The sequence below is a fragment of the Anthonomus grandis genome, chromosome 3 (assembly GCF_022605725.1).
Source record: "Anthonomus grandis grandis chromosome 3, icAntGran1.3, whole genome shotgun sequence".
Taxonomy (NCBI): Eukaryota; Metazoa; Arthropoda; class Insecta; order Coleoptera; family Curculionidae; genus Anthonomus; species Anthonomus grandis.
In genome coordinates this window covers 4,881,531-4,894,656 of record NC_065548.1, presented here as the reverse complement: position 1 = coordinate 4,894,656, position 13,126 = coordinate 4,881,531, and the positions used below count along the sequence as shown (strand labels likewise).

At 30.0% G+C, this 13,126-nt stretch overlaps 1 protein-coding gene and 1 long non-coding RNA gene across 2 annotated transcripts in view; one reads left to right on the top strand and one right to left on the bottom strand.

The window, feature by feature from the left end:
• Positions 1–13,126, bottom strand: part of LOC126733755 (uncharacterized) — a 196,204-nt gene that overhangs the window by 134,320 nt on the left and 48,758 nt on the right. The window lies entirely within an intron of this gene.
• Positions 12,822–13,126, top strand: part of LOC126733758 (uncharacterized) — a 28,022-nt gene continuing 27,717 nt past the window's right edge. Inside the window, exon 1 of the long non-coding RNA XR_007659855.1 lies at positions 12,822–12,968. This is a non-coding gene — a long non-coding RNA (uncharacterized LOC126733758). The remainder of the gene's footprint in view (positions 12,969–13,126) is intronic.

Below are 13,126 nucleotides of genomic sequence, written 5' to 3'. Positions count from 1 at the left end.
ATCCCTACAAAGACAAAATATAGTCATAATAACTATTCCATTCATGTAGCCCACAGCAAAATTGTTATCATTCAGTCCCAGTTAAGAATCCCCTAAAAAATAAAGCTTAATGAACAAGTAGTTCAATCGAAAGACAATGAAAATAATTGTTCATGCAATTATTTTTATGCAGTATTTTTTCAATTCTGAAAAACTGAAATAAAATTATGAAATTGGTCAGCAGTACATTAGCACTTACTCATTATTTACATCATTATTAAAACACCCAAAACTCTCTAATTTGTTATAAGTATTAATTGTAATTTTTATTCATAAACACATACCAATTCGCTTGAAAACAAATGCATAATTTTTCCCTTGGTTATTCCATTCATAATTATTGAAAGCAGTGACTACCATATCATAACCATTTCTTTTCTTGTGAACTTTATATTTCCTTACCAAATATGCCAGATCCCCTCTTGCTAGCATGTTTAGCCTGTCCATTGTGTCATTCTGAATTTTTCTAGCATCTTGAATTATTTGGTTATTAGTCACACCTGCGAACTTGTCCTAAATATTTATCTAAAAATCTCCCATCAACTGATCCGCCAAAAGATTAAAATTATGAATTAGTCTAGGAATATAAAAATTAATGCAATATTATTACCGTTCTTTAAAAGCTTAACTAAAATCCTTGAGGGGCATGTTCCTTGAATGCATAGTTTCCCCTCCTGTTACAATTGATAATATATGTTCTTCTCCATTCTTAAATTTATTTTGGGTCTGACAATCATAATCGATCTCCCCATTACATTGCGCTTTCCAAGAAAGATATTATTTAAAATTTATAAAATCTAAAAAAGATTGTTTAATCTTTCTATTGTGAATATCAAGCAAATGATTGGTTAAACTATTAAAATAAGAAAATGCCTGGGTACTGTTGGTACACATTGGACATGTAATGTGTTTCTTGTATTCCTGGCCAACAAATTCTGGGTGAAATTTCTTAAAATTTCTGTTTCTCATCGATTTGCTTGAAAATTCCCTCTCACAGACTTCGCAGATTGTATTTTGTTAACTAGAAAATACATAATAATTCAGATTAGTACTAGAAAAATTATATCTTACCTTAGTGTTGCCATAATTATTATCGTAAACAGATACTGCAGCAGCTAAAAAAAAATTATACAGTAAAAAAATCACTGGAAAATTTAATAGTAGTTGAAAGTCAAACACTAAAATGTTTATTTTTGCACTCAAAATTAGCGTAAAGCCGAATATTATAGGCAACGGAGTCAACACTAAACACTATGATTGTTGTGAGCACTCAAATAGTCGCAAAATTGATATAATAATAATTAACGATGATAATTAAGAAAGCAATCACATCAAATTTTTTGTAATAATTCTCGTAATAATTCAAGGTTTTCGGTCCCGTCTTCGATTCTCATTGGCTGGACATATTCGTCTTTTAACGTATGCTCTCGTGGAGACATGTTTCAAATATGTCAATAAAGTCTTTCTCTAAGCCGTTTACTGGGAACTTGATGGTGAGTATTAATATATGAATAACTCCAATTAATTAAACAAGTACTTTAATCAGTTCGGACCAGTAGAAATTTTAAAAGTGAAAAGTTTTTTTAATACAATTCAAGTCAAAATTTTATTAAAGCAATTGCTCCGATAACGCTTCTCATCGCGTTTATCTATCTTAAGGTACGTTCATAATGAATCCGCGAGCCAAGTTCGACGTCAAGTGTAAATTCGGCATACTAACAGCCGTTCACAATAGTTATATAAATTTAAGGTCTGAACATATAGCACACGCGCGAAAATGCGAAAAATTATTTCAGTCTTTTTCAAAAATATGTACAAAAAGCTATAAATAAAAATATTTTTGAAAAATTATAATTAAAAAAAAAATTAACAAAATGTTCATAAGTCACAAACTTGGTTAAGTCTAATTTTTAAATTTTGTACAAATATTCTCTGTACAATTTAACTAGATACCTATTAAACTTTTTTTAAAATTTGTACAAAAATCTGAAAAAAAAATATTTTTAAAAACATTTTCTGGACAATGTAACTGGATAGTTGTTTTTTAAAATACGTACAAGAAATCGAAAAGAAGATTATATTTGAAAAATTATAATTAAAAAAAAAAAGAATTGTACAAGATGTCTATAACTCCCAAATTGGACTTATTACACGTTAAAAATTTTGTAAAAACATTTTTTGAAAAACTTGACTGGACACTTATTTCAGGGTTTCTCAAAATACTTACAAGAAGTTGGAAAAAAATCTTTTGAAAAAATATTAAATTAAAAAAAAGCAATTGTACAACATTTTCATAACTCTTGACTAGGTACAACTTTGAAATTGTCTACAATTATTCTCTGAATAATTTAAGTGGATGGATACTTATCTTTGCATTTCTTAGAATATGTACAAGAAATTGAGAAACAAAATTTAATTTTAAACATTATAATTGAAGAAAATCCTATCCTCATCAAATCTGTCATTAATCACTAATAATATTTGATATCTATTACTAATTATTGGTACAAGTTTTTTCGCGTATTTTTCACAAAAAAATGCAAATTTTCCATTTTATTTATTTTTTTTTAAATGTCATGTGTAGTTTTTTTTTCGGTTATTCACCAATTTTGATTTTTATTATTATTTTCTTACTATATTTTTCGGGTTGTGTGTACTTCCTTTTTTTTCGCAAAAATTTGATTACGTAATCAGCAGGGAGAATTTAATGTTGAGTTTTTGCTCCAATATGTTTTAAATTATAGGTCTCTTGATGATAAGGCAGCTCCCTGATACTAAAAGAAAAACTGTGGAGCTTCTGTTGCATGGTCTTTGCATATTACAACTAATACTACAGCTTGATAATACTTTCATAATTTAGATGACGCATTGGAATATGTACCAGGTGTAAGGACAGATACTCAGATCATCAATTCTAGTATGTAATATAGGGAGAATCGAGAAACCAAAGTAACCAAACTTCCAGAAAAAAGCAAAAACTCGAAGTTTCTTCAAAAGAGTCAATTGAGCAGGTTGATAATGTACTGCTAAATGTTTATATTGACATAAAAAATATTCGAACAAACACAGATATCCACTATGATAAGTTTGATTATTTTGAACCAAATACTGATGTCTTAATGGAGGAACTATAAATAAATGTTCTAAATTTAAAAGATCTCTTAGGGAAATGAAGTACTTTATTATATTTATTACGATTATACTAAATATCTTTGATAACTTTTTTGTTTACTACATTTTTGGATTTCATCTTTAGTCATCATCTATTCTTCGTTATAAGTATGTTGAGTTTTATGAAATGCCTGATAACAGAGGACATAATTAAAACATATGTTTTCTGCAACTGTCTTGAAGAAAAGCATAATTTCGTTATTCCAGGAAGTTGAGCAAGAAATTAAAGACAAATAGAAAGACAACAAAGTGCCTAATCTATTATTGTAATTAATATTATTGTAATCTATATCATTTCATGGTACATCTACTTCTGTGTTTGCAGTTGTTTACAATTAGATAAATGTCGATTTAGAAAAGATGAACGTTGTTTGAAACGCCTAGTGGAAGTGACTACTTCCACTGTGATGTGAATTAAAAGGAAGATCCCTGGCATATCAAAAGGTACAGTCCAGGACCTTCTCTTCCAGAATATTCTTCATAAGTTTCTTCAGAGATTTCTTCTTTTGGAATAGACGCGGTGTTATCCAGTTGATAACTTGGAAAAAGAAAATACTGTAATAATATACTCAGTCACTTTTAAGTCATCCTAGATAGTTGATCAATAAATTATGTTAGTATCTGAAAACTAAAGAACTAAATGGAATGTCTTTTCTTCAATCGCCTGGAAAACGTAATTTCATTATTCTAGGCAGTTGGACAAGAAATTATGTTTATGTGACCTTTATCCACAAAATATGTTTTCTTCAACTATCTTGAAGAAAAACAACAATTTTGTCATCCTTGGATGTTGATCAAATAATTTTGTTCAAATGCGTTATATCCAAGGACATAATACTGTCTTCAAGTGCCTTGAAGAATAACATAATTTTGTTATTCCAGGCAATTGCGCAAGAATATGTAATCAAATCCCTGATTACCAAAGACTTGATGAACATGCACGTTTTCTTAAGGTTCCTTGAAGAGAAGCATAATTTTGTTATTCCAGGCAGTTGAGCAATCAATTACATCTATCCCCTTTCTTCAACTGTGATAATGAGTTTTGGATATTTCAGGAAGAACCAGCAGCATAAATCTTGCCTCGAATAAAATTTTCTTGCTAAATATTCTATCCCTCTAAGGAGTGGCCTTCTCAATCACCAGATCTGAATCCAGTTCGAATCTCTGGTTATTGCATTACTTGAGGGAGGAAATCAAAAAGAAAAACGTCTACATTCAAGTTCGTTAAATTACAGATTTGAATTTTTAGTGATTACAATATTCACCAGTGATTACAGTATTTACCAGATTTGGCCCTCAGAGACTTCATGTGTTCACGAATTAAAAAATCGCTTGAGGGACGATGGTTTGCTTTAGATGGAAAGGTTAGAGTAAATAAATGCACTACAAGATCCTGACTTTCCTTTTTGAAAGGCATATAAAATTTTAAAAAATTAATAGAATTGAGAGAAGATTAAATTGACAAAAACAGTAAATACTTTTTTAATGATTTATTGAACGACCCTTGTTCAACTTGCATACCTGAAAAATAAAATTAACTTTGGATTCTAATATTGTAAATAGATTATCCAGAGCCTTAAGTCCTTTAGGGAAAGAAGTTTCTGGATCAGTGAGGTTGATTTGAAAAAGTGACCAAGTTTCATTCAAAGTTGTCCAACACTTTACTTGTAACTAAATTAAGTGTGTCTTAAATATCACGTTGCCTCTAGTTGGTTTTGCCAAAAAAAAAACCTAAATGCTATAATAAATTATTTAAATCCCTTAATATTTTATTGGTCACAAGAGAGTCAATAATTAATTTAAAAAAAATTCGACAGTAACGACCCGACGATCAATAACATCGAACATATTCCTTCTCATAATATATAAAAGGCGACATGACGGTGTAACGGTACAAAATCGATAATAATTTTCTTAACGTGAAAAATCTTAGAAATATTCAAAACCCAAATCCGAAAATTATGCCCGGTAGTGTTAATCCCTTCATTCATATTTCGGGCCGGTTAAAGAGAAAAAAAAATCATTAACGACCGGGTCGTAATGCTTGTTTAAGCGCTTATAAATACTGTTTATTGGCTGTTTTGACAAGGCTTAAGTCGGTTAAGCCTTCTCGAGCCAGTAGTGTGAAAAGGACTTTGTTTATATCATGGGAATTGTTTCTTTTTTAAATAGAAATAATTATTTAGCAATAATACTTTGAAAAAAACGCACATATTGGACTTTCAATCTCGATGTTAAGCCCTTTCAAGCCAGTAGGATGAAAAGGATATGGGAATTGTTTTATTTTTTTAAAGTAATAATTATTTAGCAACAATACGTGGAATTATTAAGGTATTTAAAAAAAACACACGTATTGGACTTATAATCTGGATTTAACGGATTAATCAAGGGGATTGGCGGCTGGATTAAGATCTCGATATTACGTTGGTTTTTGTATTATCGATCGGCGTACACACCCTTGATTACTGTTGTTTGACCCTTGAGAAAAAAATTATTTGATTTATCGTTGTTCGATGGTGGTCATAATATACGAGGTGCTTTTTTTTTAAATAAAAAGATGTAGAAGCAAAAGTTTTTCATTCCCAAATTAAAATAAAATTAGTAATTAGTAGAATAAAGAAAGTAGTCCTTAATAAACCTATTCAAATTTAAGTGATGCATCTATAGTTTTTATTTTTTTATGCGAAAACCGTGCAACAACGCGCTCTTTAATTTTTTCACGAAATTAAAAAAACACCCTGTATATAGGATAAAATTTAATCAAACGGATAAGATCGGCAGCAGGAAATTACGAATACATTTAATTTCTTATTGACGAATTTATCATTTTACATTATATCAATAATAATATTGATATTAACAGTTCTTCACCTACTAAGTATAGGAACAAGTAATGGCATCACAAAATTTCTATTTAAATTTATTTCTATATAAATTTGAGGGTATAAAAAAAGTAGGTGCTATTTCCAGAATTACACGTTCTTTGCATAGGTTTGTCTGTTATGATAATGTAATGTTATGCATCTTAAAATTTACAATTTTAAATATAAATATCAAATCCAAAATTTGTCTACAGTTCTCCATAGATAGAATGTTTAATAATTTAAAAAAGTCATGATAAACACTCATGGAATTTTAAGTTTAAATGTTATATATGCTCTGTTTTGCACTTTTCCTATATTATCAGGGTGACACTTATAGAAAGGTGACCACACACAGCTTGAGTATTCCAAAACTAACCTGACAACTGAGCAATGGATGTTATTAAAATTAGATAAAATTCCATTAATCAACCCCAATAATTTGAATGCCTTATTACAAATAAATTCCCTAAATCTATTGTTTCACCTGAAGAAGACAATAAAAATCGATGAAAAAATGATGGTGACTTTTCCAGGTTTTTGGGTGAATGTGCCTTGAAGAAGTCAAAATGAAGAACAGGCTGAAATTCTTTTCTGTTTCTTCAAGGAGCGAAACAAATGAAGCTATTGTACTTTAATGTTGATGGTGACCAGTGTAAAAAATGATCAACGTTTTGGTGTAATCAAAGATCATCTTCAGGCCCTAAAAAAAATTAAACGATCGCTTTTTTTCGATTCCTGGTTGTTTTGCCTTGAAGCAACCCTAATGAAGAAACAGGTGCTAGTAAGTAGTAACCTTACTTTTTTGCCTTTATGGGACAACCAGAGATAATATGTTTTGTTATTCTTCTTGTTTGATTTGAAGAAGTCAATATTATAAAATTATATTAAATTTAAATAAAAAGTGTTACTAAATTAAATATTGCATATGTATTTACTTACTAATGATATCAAAATTAAATGAACAAAATATGTTATTAGATTGGATATTAACGACGAACTTAGAACACGAAAATCAGAAATGATGCAGAAACCATTCTTTTCTGCTTCTTCAGGGGACAAATTTTATTAATATTTGGATAAAAAAAGGTGCTATTTATTGTACTTTAACGCTCAAAAAAATATTCAATGTAAAAACTACCAACGTTTCAGTCTATCAGAAGACCATCTTTAGGGCCGTTAAAAAAATACCTACTTGATGCAGAACTCATAGTTTTTGTCTCCATTTCTGGTTGTTTTACCTTGAAGAAGCCAAAAAGAAGAAACATGTGCCAGTAAGTAGCAACCTCACTTTCTACTTTTTTAGAAGAACCAGAAATAATTTTTGTTGGTTATCTGCTCTGAAGAAGTCAATAAGCAGAAACCTGAACACCAGAAATGATTGAAAAATTTTTGTAGGGTTTCCCAATTTCTGATTGGATCAAGTTGATATTGGTTCTAGTAAATTATTGTTGATTAAATAAAAACGCAGTACAAGTCCATTATGCGTGCACCACTGTAAGAATTTATTAAGATTATTTTGAATCTTTGGACAATCCATGATACTAATCTGTACTCATTCAAACATTTTTTAGTTTATGAGTTAAAAGTTTTATATTAACATGATCGAATGCCTTGGAAAAGTCGGTATAGATTACATCCACCTGTAAAGCTTCTCAAAAGTATTTAATATACATTCTTCCAGGATCACTTAATTCGTAACTGTGGACATACCTGACACAAAACCATGTTGCTCTGGAATAACAATACTCTATATAATTGACTCTAAATGACTCAAAGATCTTTGAGAAAATTGATACTTTAGACATTGCACATCAATTGTCAATCTGTGACCTCCTATTTGTTGAAACGTGTAACTCTTATTCTATTATTTATTTTATTATTTATTACATTTAAATCTATTGTTTCACCTTGAAGAAGTCAATAATCAGAAACCAGAATAGATGAAAAAATTATGGTGACTTTTCCAGGTTCTTGGGTGAATGAGCCTTGAAGAAGTCAAAATGAAGAAATAGGCTGAAACTCTTCTTTGTTTCTTCAAGGGCGAAAAGCTATTGTACTTTAATGCTGATGGTGTCCAGTGTAAAAAATGATCAACGTTTTGGTGTAATCAAAGATCATCTTCAGGACTCTTAAAAAATGAAACGATCGCTTTTTTTCGATTCCTAGTTGTTTTGCCTTAAAGAAGCCCTAAAGAAGAAACCTAGTACCTGTTTAGGGCCGTTAAAAAAATACCTACTTGATGCAGAACTCATAGTTTTTGTCTCCATTTCTGGTTGTTTTACCTTGAAGAAGCCAAAAAGAAGAAACATGTGCCAGTAAGTAGCAACCTCACTTTCCTTTTTTGGAACAACCAGAAATAATTTTTGTTGGTTTTCTGCTCTGAAGAAGTCAATAAGCAGAAATCCGAACACCAGAAATGATTGAAAAATTTTTGTAGGGTTTCCAAATTTCTGATTGGATCAAGTTGATATTGGTTCTAGTAAATCATTGTTGATTAAATAAAAACGCAGTACAAGTCCATTATGCGTGCACCACTGTAAGAATTTATTAAGATTATTTTGAATCTTTGGACAATCCATGATACTAATCTGTACTCATTCAAACATTTTTTAGTTTATGAGTTAAAAGTATTATATTAACACGATCGAATGCCTCGGAAAAGTCAGTATAAATTACATCCACCTGTAAAGCTTCTCAAAAGTATTCAATATACATTCTTCCAGGATCACTTAGTTCGTAACTGTGGATCTACCCGACACCAAATCATGTTGCTCTGGAATAACCATACTCTATATAATTGACTCTAAATGACTCAAAGATCTTTAAGAAAATTCATACTTTAGACATTGCACGTTAATTGTCAATTTGTCATTTTTTGAGACGGGTAACTCTTTTTCCATTCTTCTGGAAAGGCAACACTCGCTAATACTATTTATTATTTTATTATTTATTACATTTAATTTTTCTATTTTATCAAAAATGTCCTTGATAGTAATGTCATAGTTATTGATATCAATCATAACTTCGGAATTATTCAGAGACAGTCATGGAATTTTCTAAATGGTTAATTTGATCTTCTTTACATGTTTCTGCTAAGATTTTAGAGTTATTTCTGATTTCTGATAATGAAGGTACCCTTTGACTATATAAAATTCTTGTAAGCCGTTTTTTTTGCAAAATAGCATTTTTCAATTCAACTAAGAAATATCTAAACAAAATATGTTGATATAAAACCTCATAAAAATGCTTGATTTGCATCTGAGATCCCAAGGAATCACAATCAATGTATCCCAGATATTGATTTATTAAAATATAGTTCGCATTAGCTTAATCGGAGTAATATTTGTCATATTCAAGCAGAGGTATACCGACATCGTCTACATTCACAACATTATCACTTTAAATTAAATTAAGGTAAAATTCATAAAGGCCACAAAGTTTAAAATACACTCAATAACTTCAGTAATTGGACCAGTTGGTCTGGACTCAAAATCATCATTTGAAAAATTAATGTCTCCAGTAATAAAGATCACGGTAAAGCCATTATCATCTAAAATATCCTCAGTTTCTGCTATAACGTCTTTATAGATATTTACGAATTTTTTGGTTTAAAAATAAGACCATTACATGTGTACATTAACACAAATTCAAGATTGGTGGTAACTCATTTTAATATATATCACTATAAAAGGAAGTCTTTGTCAATAAAAGTACATCATATAGTCACTAGCAATAACTGCTTCTGAAAAGCCACTTAACTTCTTATGAAGACCACACCTATTTTGCTAGTAAACACATATTTTATACTCGATTTTTTGGATATATCCTCATTTCATATTTCTTTTGCTACTTGAATCTGTTACTCCTTTAACATAAGGAGGCGATTGTTTTATTTACGATTAACTCAAAACGTACCTCTAACATAATATATACAATACCTTGGGCAATTTTATAGCATGTTTAACTGATTTAACTGAACTTCCAGTTTACATATCGATTTGTTTTAATAACATGCCGGATCGAAATACCTGGTTTCATTAAAGCCGGTATGCGGCAACTCCCAAGTGAAAAATAACTCGTTAAAATGTTGTTTATATCGTGGAAAATGTATCGTAAAGAGTATTTTGAAATTTTTTCCACTCTTGATCTCCGTTTGTTTGGCATTTTCCGTTTAGATTAATTAAAGCGACGAGTAAATAACAGTTTCAAGCCCTAAATAAATAAGAAAACAGGAATGCGTCTAAATATAAAAAAATCATAAACTCGCCACAAAACGACCGTATTAAATATCAAAAAAAAAAAATAAAGGAATAATCAGTATCGTTTTTCCAATTAAGGTCTTTGATGCACCATCGTAAATACATGATTAAATGCACAATATTCATAAGAGATTTTAATCTGAAAATTTAATATTTGTTACTGGTGCTCAACTTATGCATTAAAATTTCGAAAAATATTTACGGCTCTAGCAATAAAATAATTGAAATTGCTGCGTATTTAAGAAACTTGGAAAACCTGAATTCACTATCTAAGTTATTTGATTATATTGTAAAAGGGGATTAAGAGATTAAAGTTGGTTAATATTTTTCCGAAAAGAACACCTTATCTTGGTTTATGTGTTTCTTATTAAGTTATGTAGATATAGAATATCAACATAGTTGTGAAACGCTTTACATATTTTTTAAAGGATCAAACGTTAAGGTGGTATAAAAAAAGCATCGCGTATAAGCAAAAGTTATAATTATCCAAGGTGATTTAATGTATTTTGGGTAGGTTCATGAAAATTGTTATTTTTTTTTAAATGCGTAATTATTCATACTGATAATAGTATTATTCAGAAGATACTGCTTAGAAAATATAAAAAAAAATTTAATATATTTAAAAAACAATAAACAGAACACCCACCCACCCCAAGCATTTACACCCAATAAGAAATTATTTTAAAAAATCACTATTTTTCGTCCATATCTAATAGCACTGTTTTTATATTAAATATGTATTAATATACACATATATAATTATATCAAATTTGAATAAACAAACTGTGTTATTAGAGCGGATATTAACGACGAAATCGGCTGTTGCTCATTCGTATTATTTGGGAAAACAATGATTTTTGAAAACAATTTCTTACTGGTAAATTGTGCGGGGTGGGTGGGGGGGGTAAGGATAAGGTTAATGAAAAAGGGTTTTTTTGCAGAAAGTAATTGTCTGAGAAAAAATGCGTTTTAAGAAAATTATATGTGAACAAAAACTCCATTTTATTTCTCGAAAGCAAAGCGTATCGATATTAAAATAAGTCTCTGGAATCTGAGGAATACTTGTACGATTTCAGAAATGGGGGATTAAATTTTAAATAATAATTATTTAGCCTCTATCAACTGGTATGGCGTATTTCTGGAAAGATCTGTTGAGGATATGGCTGATCAGTTTTATGAGATACCTTATGTGTTGATTGATACATTTATTCCATTAAAGAGGTTTCGCACGTCTATGTTTCCATTGTGGTTTAGTTCCGAACTCCGTAAATTAATTATTAAAAAGCTAGCTTATAAAAAATTAAAAAAAAAAAATCAAGCTGAATATATTCATTTCTCAAATCAAAGAAAACAATGTGAGAAGTTACGTAAGACCTGTCATCAACAACATATTTATTTCATTTACACAACAGTTATTTCTGGTTATATAATAATCTTAAGAGGAAGGGTGGTGATTTTCCACAGTTAATATCTTATGCATGAGTTACCAACTTTCAATTTTGAAACTTCGGTGGGTTTAAGCAAAATTCACTTAACATTGGAGGTGCTAAACTTGATGGGATCCGTGCATTTTTTCCTAAGCAGTGTATCTGTTTACTAACCCCACCCATCTCTCAATATTCAACAGATCTCTAAACACAGCTTGTTTTCCAGCTTTTTGGAACAAGACCTTTTTAAAACCAATATTTAAGTCTGGTTCCAGGGAGGAAGCTACTAACTGCCAAGCAGCTTCTAATCACTCAGAGATACCTAAATTGCTCGACTTCTTAGTCAGTAAAAGACTTTCTTGGTCCAGAACAATTCGGCTTTATTAAGGGTAGATCTACTGATTCAAACTTGCTTTTATTTGTTAATTTCAGGCTTTCAGGTTAATTCAGTCTATGTGGATTTTGCTAAAGGGTCTGACAGGGTCAACTTAATGCTTTGGGGGTTTTAGATCGTTTTCTTTCCTGGATCTATGATGTCTAGGTCAGGTCTAGACAATTTTTCATTATATCACATAATTATATACAACGGTGTATTGTCATATAAATTTCTCCATGACATGTATAATTTTTGTTAAATCTTAAGACACCTGCACAAATTTTCATACTTTAGTAACTTTTTCCTAATTAATAAGAGCATTTAGATTATCTCAAGACCAAGATGTAAGGAATCCAAACTTATACCGGATTTTTTGTGGTTAAGTTTTAGTCCATTTTGTTTGAAGTAATGGTATATAGCATCTACATAAATTCAGGATTTCATGGATGTATCAGCATTACTATTTTTCATTGTCACAATATTGAGCCACGGTCATAAACTGGAAAAATTTATTCAAATCTTTTCTGTCTAACTTCAATGGCTCAGTTTTGTGAAGAATAACTTACACTAGAAGATCAAAAGCCTTGCTGTAGTCCAGGAACATCAATACAAATTTTTTCACCTTCATCGTAGGTATCTAAGCAAAAATAGCCAAAGCTGTACTGAAACAATACACACGACAAAGTCAAAATTGAAGTTTCTAAAGCAAATTATTGTCATCACAATAGTTTTCCTTTAAAAAAAAAATCGAGTTTCAGTACCTGGATTGAATATAACTCTAGTACAAGACTAAATTTCATTGATAGCAGAATCCAGTACTCAATAAGAACAGGTCAGTAAGGTTCTGTTTCTTCTGTTAAAAATGAATGAAAAATATTATTCCTTAGAGTAGAATAGCATTCATTTACTAGACTTCGCTTGCCTAGTATTTTTCATTTCTTTAATATTGTAACTTTGCGTGGTATGAATAAAGGCCTTATTTATTTATTT